The sequence below is a fragment of the Dendronephthya gigantea genome, unplaced genomic scaffold (genome assembly GCF_004324835.1).
Source record: "Dendronephthya gigantea isolate DGI-Jeju-01 unplaced genomic scaffold, DenGig_1.0 001096F, whole genome shotgun sequence".
NCBI classification, from domain to species: Eukaryota; Metazoa; Cnidaria; class Anthozoa; order Malacalcyonacea; family Nephtheidae; genus Dendronephthya; species Dendronephthya gigantea.
Genome location: NW_021164106.1, coordinates 1 through 9,451, shown reverse-complemented (window position 1 = coordinate 9,451; position 9,451 = coordinate 1). Strand labels below are relative to the sequence as shown.

At 36.5% G+C, this 9,451-nt stretch overlaps 18 non-coding genes and 11 pseudogenes across 18 annotated transcripts; all 29 read left to right on the top strand.

Annotated features, from left to right (window-relative positions):
* The first annotated feature begins 226 nt into the window (after positions 1-226).
* On the top strand, positions 227-345 carry LOC114544992 (annotated as a pseudogene).
* Positions 346-463: 118 nt separating this feature from the next.
* On the top strand, positions 464-575 carry LOC114544993 (annotated as a pseudogene).
* A 121-nt stretch (positions 576-696) lies between these two features.
* LOC114544968 lies at positions 697-815 on the top strand. Its single transcript, XR_003690699.1, has one exon. It is a non-coding gene; the product is annotated as a 5S ribosomal RNA (ribosomal RNA).
* Positions 816-939: 124 nt separating this feature from the next.
* LOC114544972 lies at positions 940-1,058 on the top strand. The gene has a single exon (XR_003690703.1). It is a non-coding gene; the product is annotated as a 5S ribosomal RNA (ribosomal RNA).
* A 121-nt stretch (positions 1,059-1,179) lies between these two features.
* On the top strand, positions 1,180-1,298 carry LOC114544967. Its single transcript, XR_003690698.1, has one exon. It is a non-coding gene; the product is annotated as a 5S ribosomal RNA (ribosomal RNA).
* Positions 1,299-1,422: 124 nt separating this feature from the next.
* LOC114544987 lies at positions 1,423-1,539 on the top strand (annotated as a pseudogene).
* Positions 1,540-1,662: 123 nt separating this feature from the next.
* Positions 1,663-1,781, top strand: LOC114544966. Its single transcript, XR_003690697.1, has one exon. It is a non-coding gene; the product is annotated as a 5S ribosomal RNA (ribosomal RNA).
* A 120-nt stretch (positions 1,782-1,901) lies between these two features.
* On the top strand, positions 1,902-2,020 carry LOC114544980. Its single transcript, XR_003690710.1, has one exon. It is a non-coding gene; the product is annotated as a 5S ribosomal RNA (ribosomal RNA).
* Positions 2,021-2,136: 116 nt separating this feature from the next.
* LOC114544984 lies at positions 2,137-2,254 on the top strand (annotated as a pseudogene).
* A 123-nt stretch (positions 2,255-2,377) lies between these two features.
* On the top strand, positions 2,378-2,495 carry LOC114544981 (annotated as a pseudogene).
* Positions 2,496-2,601: 106 nt separating this feature from the next.
* LOC114544995 lies at positions 2,602-2,720 on the top strand. The gene has a single exon (XR_003690713.1). It is a non-coding gene; the product is annotated as a 5S ribosomal RNA (ribosomal RNA).
* A 122-nt stretch (positions 2,721-2,842) lies between these two features.
* On the top strand, positions 2,843-2,961 carry LOC114544976. The gene has a single exon (XR_003690706.1). It is a non-coding gene; the product is annotated as a 5S ribosomal RNA (ribosomal RNA).
* A 119-nt stretch (positions 2,962-3,080) lies between these two features.
* LOC114544994 lies at positions 3,081-3,199 on the top strand. Its single transcript, XR_003690712.1, has one exon. It is a non-coding gene; the product is annotated as a 5S ribosomal RNA (ribosomal RNA).
* Positions 3,200-3,314: 115 nt separating this feature from the next.
* LOC114544990 lies at positions 3,315-3,430 on the top strand (annotated as a pseudogene).
* Positions 3,431-3,551: 121 nt separating this feature from the next.
* Positions 3,552-3,670, top strand: LOC114544969. Its single transcript, XR_003690700.1, has one exon. It is a non-coding gene; the product is annotated as a 5S ribosomal RNA (ribosomal RNA).
* Positions 3,671-3,791: 121 nt separating this feature from the next.
* Positions 3,792-3,910, top strand: LOC114544988. Its single transcript, XR_003690711.1, has one exon. It is a non-coding gene; the product is annotated as a 5S ribosomal RNA (ribosomal RNA).
* A 115-nt stretch (positions 3,911-4,025) lies between these two features.
* LOC114544977 lies at positions 4,026-4,144 on the top strand. The gene has a single exon (XR_003690707.1). It is a non-coding gene; the product is annotated as a 5S ribosomal RNA (ribosomal RNA).
* Positions 4,145-4,264: 120 nt separating this feature from the next.
* On the top strand, positions 4,265-4,382 carry LOC114544979. Its single transcript, XR_003690709.1, has one exon. It is a non-coding gene; the product is annotated as a 5S ribosomal RNA (ribosomal RNA).
* A 118-nt stretch (positions 4,383-4,500) lies between these two features.
* On the top strand, positions 4,501-4,619 carry LOC114544978. Its single transcript, XR_003690708.1, has one exon. It is a non-coding gene; the product is annotated as a 5S ribosomal RNA (ribosomal RNA).
* Positions 4,620-4,732: 113 nt separating this feature from the next.
* LOC114544983 lies at positions 4,733-4,850 on the top strand (annotated as a pseudogene).
* Positions 4,851-4,973: 123 nt separating this feature from the next.
* On the top strand, positions 4,974-5,092 carry LOC114544965. Its single transcript, XR_003690696.1, has one exon. It is a non-coding gene; the product is annotated as a 5S ribosomal RNA (ribosomal RNA).
* Positions 5,093-5,213: 121 nt separating this feature from the next.
* On the top strand, positions 5,214-5,332 carry LOC114544991 (annotated as a pseudogene).
* A 121-nt stretch (positions 5,333-5,453) lies between these two features.
* On the top strand, positions 5,454-5,572 carry LOC114544982 (annotated as a pseudogene).
* A 124-nt stretch (positions 5,573-5,696) lies between these two features.
* Positions 5,697-5,815, top strand: LOC114544974. Its single transcript, XR_003690704.1, has one exon. It is a non-coding gene; the product is annotated as a 5S ribosomal RNA (ribosomal RNA).
* A 122-nt stretch (positions 5,816-5,937) lies between these two features.
* On the top strand, positions 5,938-6,056 carry LOC114544971. The gene has a single exon (XR_003690702.1). It is a non-coding gene; the product is annotated as a 5S ribosomal RNA (ribosomal RNA).
* Positions 6,057-6,180: 124 nt separating this feature from the next.
* Positions 6,181-6,299, top strand: LOC114544975. Its single transcript, XR_003690705.1, has one exon. It is a non-coding gene; the product is annotated as a 5S ribosomal RNA (ribosomal RNA).
* A 123-nt stretch (positions 6,300-6,422) lies between these two features.
* LOC114544986 lies at positions 6,423-6,541 on the top strand (annotated as a pseudogene).
* Positions 6,542-6,664: 123 nt separating this feature from the next.
* Positions 6,665-6,783, top strand: LOC114544985 (annotated as a pseudogene).
* A 124-nt stretch (positions 6,784-6,907) lies between these two features.
* On the top strand, positions 6,908-7,026 carry LOC114544970. The gene has a single exon (XR_003690701.1). It is a non-coding gene; the product is annotated as a 5S ribosomal RNA (ribosomal RNA).
* Positions 7,027-9,451: the final 2,425 nt, after the last annotated feature.

Below are 9,451 nucleotides of genomic sequence, written 5' to 3'. Positions count from 1 at the left end.
TCTCGTCCTAATTGAAAGTTCTGATTCACCAAAAGTTAAAACAAGTCGGGCGAAGTTAGTACTTGGGTGGGTGACCTTTTAGGAATACTTCGTGTCGTAGGCTCCTTTTGATTTATTAATAGAAAATTATTTCAATGTACTCATCAATTTTCCCAAAAGAAATATTTTTTTTAATTTTATCAAAAAATATTCATAGATCAAAAGCTCTTGTTTTCTGAAAGGCAATGTTTGCGTCCATACCACTTGGGAAGCACTGCTTCTCGTCTCATCACCAAAGATAAAACAAGTCGGGCGAAGTTAGTACTTGTGTGGGTGACCTCTTAGGAATACTTCGTGTCGTAGGCTCCTTTTGATTTATTAAATTATTTCAATGTACTTCATCAATTTTCCCAAAAGGAATATTTTTTTTAATTTTATCCAAAAATATTCATCCATCAAAAGCTCTTGTTTTCTCAAAGGCTATGTCTACGTCCATACCACTTGGAAAGCACTGGTTCTCGTCTGATCACCAAAGTTAAAACAAGTCGGCGAAGTTAGTACTGGGTGGGTCTTAGGAATACTTCGTGTCGTAGGCTCCTTTTGATTTATTAGTAGAAAATTATTTCAATGTACTCATCAATTTTCCCAAAAGGAATATTTTTTTTAATTTATCCAAAAATATTCAAGATCAAAAGCTCTTGTTTTCTCAAAGGCTATGTCTACGTCCATACCACTTGGAAAGCACTGGTTCTCGTCTGATCACCAAAGTTAAAACAAGTCGGGCGAAGTTAGTACTTGGGTGGGTGACCTCTTAGGAATACTTCGTGTCGTAGGCTCCTTTTGATTAATTAATAGAAAATTATTTCATTGTACTCATCAATTTTTCCAAAAGAAATATTTTTTTTAATTTTATCCAAAAATATTTATGATCAAAAGCTCTTGTTTTCTCGAAGGCGAAATGTCTACGTCCATACCACTTGGAAAGCACTGGTTTTCGTCTGATCACCAAAGTTAAAACAAGTCGGGCGAAGTTAGTACTTGGGTGGGTGACCTCTTAGGAATACTTCGTGTCGTAGGCTCCTTTTGATTTATTAATAGAAAATTATTTCAATGTACTCATCAATTTTCCCAAAAGAAATATTTTTTAATTTTATTCAAAAATATTCATGGATCAAAAGCTCTTGTTTTCTCGAAGGCGATGTCTACGTCCATACCACTTGGAAAGCACTGGTTCTCGTCTGATCACCAAAGTTAAAACAAGTCGGGCGAAGTTAGTACTTGGGTGGGTGACCTCTTAGGAATACTTCGTGTCGTAGGCTCCTTTTGATTTATTAATAGAAAATTATTTCAATGTACTTCATCAATTTTCCCAAAAGGAATATTTTTTTTAATTTTATCCAAAAATATTCATCGATCAAAAGCTCTTGTTTTCCCAAAGGCGATGTCTACGTCCATATCACTTGGAAAGCACTGCTTCTCGTCTGATCACCAAAGTTAAAACAAGTCGAGCGAAGTTAGTACTTGGGGGTGACCTCTTAGGAATACTTCGTGTCGTAGGCTCCTTTTGATTTATTAATAGAAAATTATTTCAATGTACTTCATCAATTTTCCCAAAAGAATATTTTTTTTAATTTTATCCAAAAATATTCATCGATCAAAAGCTCTTGTTTTCTCAAAGGCGATGTCTACGTCCATACCACTTGGAAAGCACTGGTTCTCGTCTGATCACCAAAGTTAAAACAAGTCGGGCGAAGTTAGTACTTGGGTGGGTGACCTCTTAGGAATACTTCGTGTCGTAGGCTCCTTTTGATTTATTAATAGAAAACTATTTCAATGTACTTCATCAATTTTCCCAAAAGGAATATTTTTTTTAATTTTATCAAAAAATATTCAGATCAAAAGCTCTTGTTTTCTCAAGGCATGTCTACGTCCATACCACTTGGAAAGCACTGGTTCTCGTCTGATCACCAAAGTTAAAACAAGTCGGGCGAAGTTAATACTTGGGTGGGTGACCTCTTACGAATACTTCGTGTCGTAGGCTCCTTTTGATTAATTAATAGAAAATTATTCAATGTGCTCATCAATTTTCCCAAAAGAAATTTTTTTTAATTTTATCCAAAAAATTCATGATCAAAAGCCTTGTTTTCTCGAAGAGATGTCTACGTCCATACCACTTGGAAAGCACTGGTTCTCGTCTGATCACCAAAGTTAAAACAAGTCGGCGAAGTTAGTACTTGGGTGGGTGACCTCTTAGGAATACTTCGTGTCGTAGGCTCCTTTTGATTTATTAAGAAGAAAATTATTTCAATGTACTCATCAATTTTCCCAAAAGGAATATTTTTTTTAATTTTATCCAAAAATATTCAAGATCAAAAGCTCTTGTTTTCTCAAAGGCGATGTCTACGTCCATACCACTTGGAAAGCACTGGTTCTCGTCTGATCACCAAAGTTAAAAAAGTCGGGCGAAGTTAGTACTTGGGTGGGTGACCTCTTAGGAATACTTCGTGTCGTAGGCTCCTTTTGATTTATTAATACAATGTACTCATCAATTTTCCCAAAAGAAATTTTTTTTAATTTTATCCAAAAATATTCATGATCAAAAGCCTTGTTTTCGAAGGCGATGTCTACGTCCATACCACTTGGAAAGCACTGGTTCTCGTCTGATCACCAAAGTTAAAACAAGTCGGGCGAAGTTAGTACTTGGGTGGGTGACCTCTTAGGAATACTTCGTGTCGTAGGCTCCTTTTGATTTAATAGAAAATTATTTCAATGTACTTCATCAATTTTCCCAAAAGGAATATTTTTTTTTAATTTTATCCAAAAATATTCATCGACCAAAAGCCCTTGTTTTCTAAAAGGCGATGTCTAAGTCCATACCACTTGGAAAGCACTGGTTCTCGTCTGATCACCAAAGTTAAAACAAGTCGGGCGAAGTTAGTACTTGGGTGGGTGACCTCTTAGGAATACTTCGTGTCGTAGGCTCCTTTTGATTAATTAATAGAAAATTATTTCAATGTACTCATCAATTTTCCCAAAAGAATATTTTTTTTAATTTTATCCAAAAATTTCATGATCAAAAGCCTTGTTTTCTAAAAGGCGATGTCTACGTCCATACCACTTGGAAAGCACTGGTTCTCGTCTGATCACCAAAGTTAAAACAAGTCGGGCGAAGTTAGTACTTGGGTGGGTGACCTCTTAGGAATACTTCGTGTCGTAGGCTCCTTTTGATTTATTAAATTATTTCAATGTACTTCATCAATTTTCCCAAAAGGAATATTTTTTTTAATTTTATCCAAAAATATTCATGATCAAAAGCTCTTGTTTTCTCAAAGGATATCTACGTCCATACCACTTGGAAAGCACTGGTTCTCGTCTGATCACCAAAGTTAAAACAAGTCGGGCGAAGTTAGTACTTGGTGGGACCTCTTAGGAATACTTCGTGTCGTAGGCTCCTTTTGATTTATTAATAGAAAATTATTTCAATGTACTCATCAATTTTCCCAAAAGGAATATTTTTTTTAATTTTATCCAAAAATATTCTCAGATCAAAAGCTCTTGTTTTCAAAGGTGATGTCTACGTCCATACCACTTGGAAAGCACTGGTTCTCGTCTGATCACTAAAGTTAAAACAAGTCGGGCGAAGTTAGTACTAGGGTGGGTGACCTCTTAGGAATACTTCGTGTCGTAGGCTCCTTTTGATTTATTAATAGAAAATTATTTCAATGTACTCATCAATTTTCCCAAAAGGAATATTTTTTTTTTTATATCCAAAAATATTCAAGATCAAAAGCTCTTGTTTTCTCAAAGGCTATGTCTACGTCCATACCACTTGGAAAGCACTGGTTCTCGTCTGATCACCAAAGTTAAAACAAGTCGGGCGAAGTTAGTACTTGGGTGGGTGACCTCTTAGGAATACTTCGTGTCGTAGGCTCCTTTTGATTATTAATAGAAAATTATTCAATGTACTCATCAATTTTCCCAAAAGAAATTTTTTTTAATTTTATCCAAAAATATTCATGATCAAAAGCTCTTGTTTTCAAGGCGATGTCTACGTCCATACCACTTGGAAAGCACTGGTTCTCGTCTGATCACCAAAGTTAAAACAAGTCGGGCGAAGTTAGTACTTGGGTGGGTGACCTCTTAGGAATACTTCGTGTCGTAGGCTCCTTTTGATTTATTAATAGAAAATTATTTCAATGTACTCATCAATTTTCCCAAAAGAATATTTTTTTTAATTTTATCCAAAAATATTCATGATCAAAAGCTTTGTTTTCTCAAAGGCTATGTCTACGTCCATACCACTTGGAAAGCACTGGTTCTCGTCTGATCACCAAAGTTAAAACAAGTCGGGCGAAGTTAGTACTTGGGTGGGTGACCTTTAGGAATACTTCGTGTCGTAGGCTCCTTTTGATTTATTAGTAGAAAATTATTTCAATGTACTCATCAATTTTCCCAAAAGGAATATTTTTTTTAATTTATCCAAAAATATTCATGATCAAAAGCTTTTTTTCTGAAGGCGATGTCTACGTCCATACCACTTGGAAAGCACTGGTTCTCGTCTGATCACCAAAGTTAAAACAAGTCGGGCGAAGTTAGTACTTGGGTGGGTGACCTCTTAGGAATACTTCGTGTCCTAGGCTCCTTTTGATTTAAGAAATTATTTCAATGTACTTTATCAATTTTCCCAAAAGGAATATTTTTTTTAATTTTATCCAAAAATATTCGATCAAAAGCTTGTTTTCTCAAAGGCGATGTCTACGTCCATACCACTTGGAAAGCACTGGTTCTCGTCTGATCACCAAAGTTAAAACAAGTCGGCGAAGTTAGTACTTGGGTGGGTGACCTCTTAGGAATACTTCGTGTCGTAGGCTCCTTTTGATTTATTAATAGAAAATTATTTCAATGTACTCATCAATTTTCCCAAAAGGAATATTTTTTTTAATTTTATCCAAAAATATTCATCGATCAAAAGCTCTTGTTTTCTCAAAGGCGATGTCTACGTCCATACCACTTGGAAAGCACTGGTTCTCGTCTGATCACCAAAGTTAAAACAAGTCGGGCGAAGTTAGTACTTGGGTGGGTGACCTCTTAGGAATACTTCGTGTCGTAGGCTCCTTTTGATTTATTAATAGAAAATTATTTCAATGTACTCATCATATTTACCAAAGGAATATTTTTTTAATTTTATCCAAAAATATTCATAGATCAAAAGCTCTTGTTTTCTCAAAGGCTGTGTCTACGTCCATACCACTTGGAAAGCACTGTTTCTCGTCTGATCACCAAAGTTAAAACAAGTCGGGCGAAGTTAATACCTTGGTGGGTGACCTGTTAGGAATACTTCGTGTCGTAGGCTCCTTTTGATTTATTAGAAGAAAATTATTTCAATGTACTCATCAATTTTCCCAAAAGGAATATTTTTTTAATTTATCCAAAAATATTCAAAGATCAAAAGCTCTTGTTTTCTCAAAGGCTATGTCTACGTCCATGCCACTTGGAAAGCACTGGTTCTCGTCTGATCACCAAAGTTAAAACAAGTCGGGCAAAGTTAGTACTTAAGTGGGTGACCTCTTAGGAATACTTCGTGTCGTAGGCTCCTTTTGATTTATTAATAGAAAATTATTTCAATGTACATCATCAATTTTCCCAAATGGAATATTTTTTTTAATTTTATCCAAAAATATTCAAAGATCAAAAGCTCTTGTTTTCTCAATGGCTATGTCTACGTCCATACCACTTGGAAAGCACTGGTTCTCGTCTGATCACCAAAGTTAAAACAAGTCGGGCGAAGTTAGTACTTGGGTGGGTGACCTCTTAGGAATACTTCATGTCGTAGGCTCCTTTTGATTAATTAATAGAAAATTATTCCAATGTACTCATCAATTTTCGAAAAGAAATATTTTTTTTAATTTGATCAAAAAATATTCAAATATCAAAAGCTCTTGTTTTCTCAAAGGCTATGTCTACGTCCATACCACTTGGAAAGCACTGGTTCTCGTCTGATCACCAAAGTTAAAACAAGTCGGGCGAAGTTAGTACTTGGGTGGGTGACCTGTTAGGAATACTTCGTGTCGTAGGCTCCTTTTGATTGATTAATAGAAAATTATTTCAATGTACTTCATCAATTTTCCCAAAAGGAATATTTTTTTTAATTTTATTCAAAAATATTCATCGATCAAAATCTCTTGTTTTCTCAAAGGCGATGTCTACGTCCATACCACTTGGAAAGCACGGGTTCTCGTCTGATCACCAAAGTTAAAACAAGTCGGGCGAAGTTAGTACCTGGGTGGGTGACCTTTTAGGAATACTTCGTGTCGTAGGCTCCTTTTGATTTATTAATAGAAAATTATTTCAATGTACTCATCAATTTTCCCAAAAGAAATATTTTTTTTAATTTTATTCACAAATATTCATGGATCAAAAGCCCTTGTTTTCTCGAAGGCGATGTCTACGTCCATACCACTTGGAAAGCACTGGTTCTCGTCTGATCACCAAAGTGAAAACAAGCCGGGCGAAGTTAGTACCTAGGTGGGTGTCCTGTTAGGAATACTTCGTGTCGTAGGCTCCTTTTGATTTATTAGTAGAAAATTATTTCAATGTACTCATCAATTTTCCCAAAAGGAATATTTTTTTTAATTTTATCCAAAAATATTCAAAGATCAAAAGCTCTTGTTTTCTCAAAGGCTATGTCTACGTCCATACCACTTTGAAAGCACTGGTTCTCGTCTGATCACCAAAGTTAAAACAAGTCGGGCGAAGTTAATACTTGGGTGGGTGACCTCTTAGGAAGACTTTGTGTCGTAGGCTCCTTTTGATTTATTAATAGAAAATTATTTCAATGTACTTCATCAATTTTCCCAAAAGGAATATTTTTTTTAATTTTATCCAAAAATATTCATCGATCAAAATCTCTTGTTTTCTCAAAGGCGATGTCTACGTCCATGCCACTTGGAAAGCACTGGTTCTCGTCTGATCACCAAAGTTAAAACAAGTCGGGCGAAGTTAGTACTTGGGTGGGTGACCTCTTAGGAATACTTCGTGTCGTAGGCTCCTTTTGATTTATTAATAGAAAATTATTTCAATGTACTTCATCAATTTTCCCAAAAGGAATATTTTTTTTAATTTTATCAAAAAATACTCCTACAGTCTTAAAATTGGCTAAAACTTAGCTATAAGAGCTGCACAAATTATATAAACATCATGTAGAATGTGACATAGAACTGTCACTATCAGCTGTTGTGACTGTACCTTGACACTCTAGCTCTTCAAATTTGTGAAGGAACATTAGTGATTACGTGATCCGGGGGGGGGAAGAAGGGGGGGATCAATGTTACTTAGTGGTCTCCATATATTTTTATCAATCTTTTAAGATATTGCCATAAAAGTTGAGCATTTGTAAGTGGTAATTAATGTTACCCTCAATTACATTAATCAGTCTCCAATTAGTCTCCGAGGGGAGTTTAATGGCGTCGAATTCCGGGGGGGTGTATAAGATGGGTTTTAAGATGTAAATGCATTATGTGCGTAGGCGCTAAGGCCCTTAAGTAAAATAAGCTTGGGCTCCTGTGAGCTCATGATATGTAAGTGATGGGCTTTGAAGAGCAATAGGCTAGTATATTTAAAGACATGTGTACGAACCAGCTGTCTGATTGTTGTAAGATTTGCAAACCATTCTAACAAGGTGAAAATAATAGGCTAATCAATTGCAAGAATATTGTTGGCCAGTGCTTTACGTCATTAGCAGCAATAGTGTTGGCTCTGAAGCGTTATCTTGAAAAACGACTTGCTTACTGCGTTTTAGGCCAAAAAATTGAGTAAAATACCACTTGATGTTTCGCTCCACCTACGATATCTTTACCAGGATTTGGGAGTAAAAGGAAAAAAACTTCTAGATAAATATAAGCAATACTCAAAGGCAAGCATATACAGACATGCTGCAAAGCCTATCGGTAGTACAACGGTAGACAAAAGGAAAAACAACCCTGGGCGTCCTCCTAAACTTAGCGCAAGAGATAAACGATCAATTTTAAGACAAGTGGAGGTGCTACGAGATTCTGTTGGGCACTTCACAAGTAGGCACTTGCGCTTATCAGCAGGAATCGGGTCCCGTGTGGCTGATGAGACTGTTAGACGGGTGTTGCACGAAGATGGGTTGAGGTACAGGCACGCAAGGAAAAAAGGACTGCTGTCACGAAAAGATTTGAAGTTAAGAATGGCTTTTGCAAGGAAGGTTAGGCGTAAGTTGAGTGCAGATTTTTGGAAACGTGACATTTGTTTTTATCTTGATGGGGTTAGCTTTACTCATAAGTATAATCCCTCTGACCAAGCGCGAGCCCCGAAAACCATGGCCTGGCGAAGACCTAGGCCAACATCCGCTTTACACACGTACTTATACGCAGCAATATAGTAGTCGTGGTTGGCCGAGAAATTAAGGGTTACGTTATGCTTTTTGGTTATGGCGTTCTTAACCTTTAACCACTTCTTCGGAGCAGTCAGCTTCAAAGATACATGGTAGTGTAGCCCGCCGTCTTCATGACTCTCAAGACAACAGGCCCAGTGAGTTACTTTTGCCTTTCCCCGACCGGTGTTAAAATGTTCCGCAATCATCTGACCGAAACTCTGGCGGGTAGGAAATTTGCACAGGTCAGCTTGAGAATAAGTCACAAGATATGTACGACGACCACAGCGGGGATTAATAAGTTGATTTGATTGAAAATCATCCATTTCTAATTTACCTTTTACTCACAGAAATATCGTTAAAATTTGAATTTCGTGCTAACGCTAAAACAGGTACCCCATGAATAAATGCGGCTGATTGTTTTACGAACTGCCACTTCCGGTTCTAGAACTATGCTTTGCGACAATAACAAATATTTACATGCTGTAAATTGCGAATATCTTACAAAAATATGCCGAGAAAGGATGTGAAAAGACAAGGAGTGGCGAAAGTAAGTCGTGTACATAACATTTCTTAATATTCTTAGCCGAAGTAGGGAATAAAACTGCAAAGGCGCTCGATCGTAAAGCTAAGCAAATTGTAGTCAATATACATTATTCAAAAGCTATCGATTAACATAAGTCCTGTTCCGTAAAATATTCGTCTTTAATCAAAAAAAACCTCTGCTCAAATATCATCCAAATTCAGACAATCCTCCACATAATATCTAAGACAAAAACAACCCCTCCCCCTATTTCAATGTTATTTCTAATATAACCTGTTCAACCTTAAAGTAACGTATTGGGAATCAATGGCTACACATGCCCGCGTCATTTTAGGGCAAATTCACACTTCGTTAGCGTTAGTACATGTCCCACAACATTGAAATAGGGGGAAGGGGGGCATAATTTGAAAAGTCTCAATATATTTTGTAGACGATTGTAGATGAAAAGCTCTTGTTTTCTAAAAGGTGATGTCTACGTCCATACCACTTGGAAAGCACTGGTTCTCGTCTGATCACCAAAGTGAAAACAAGTC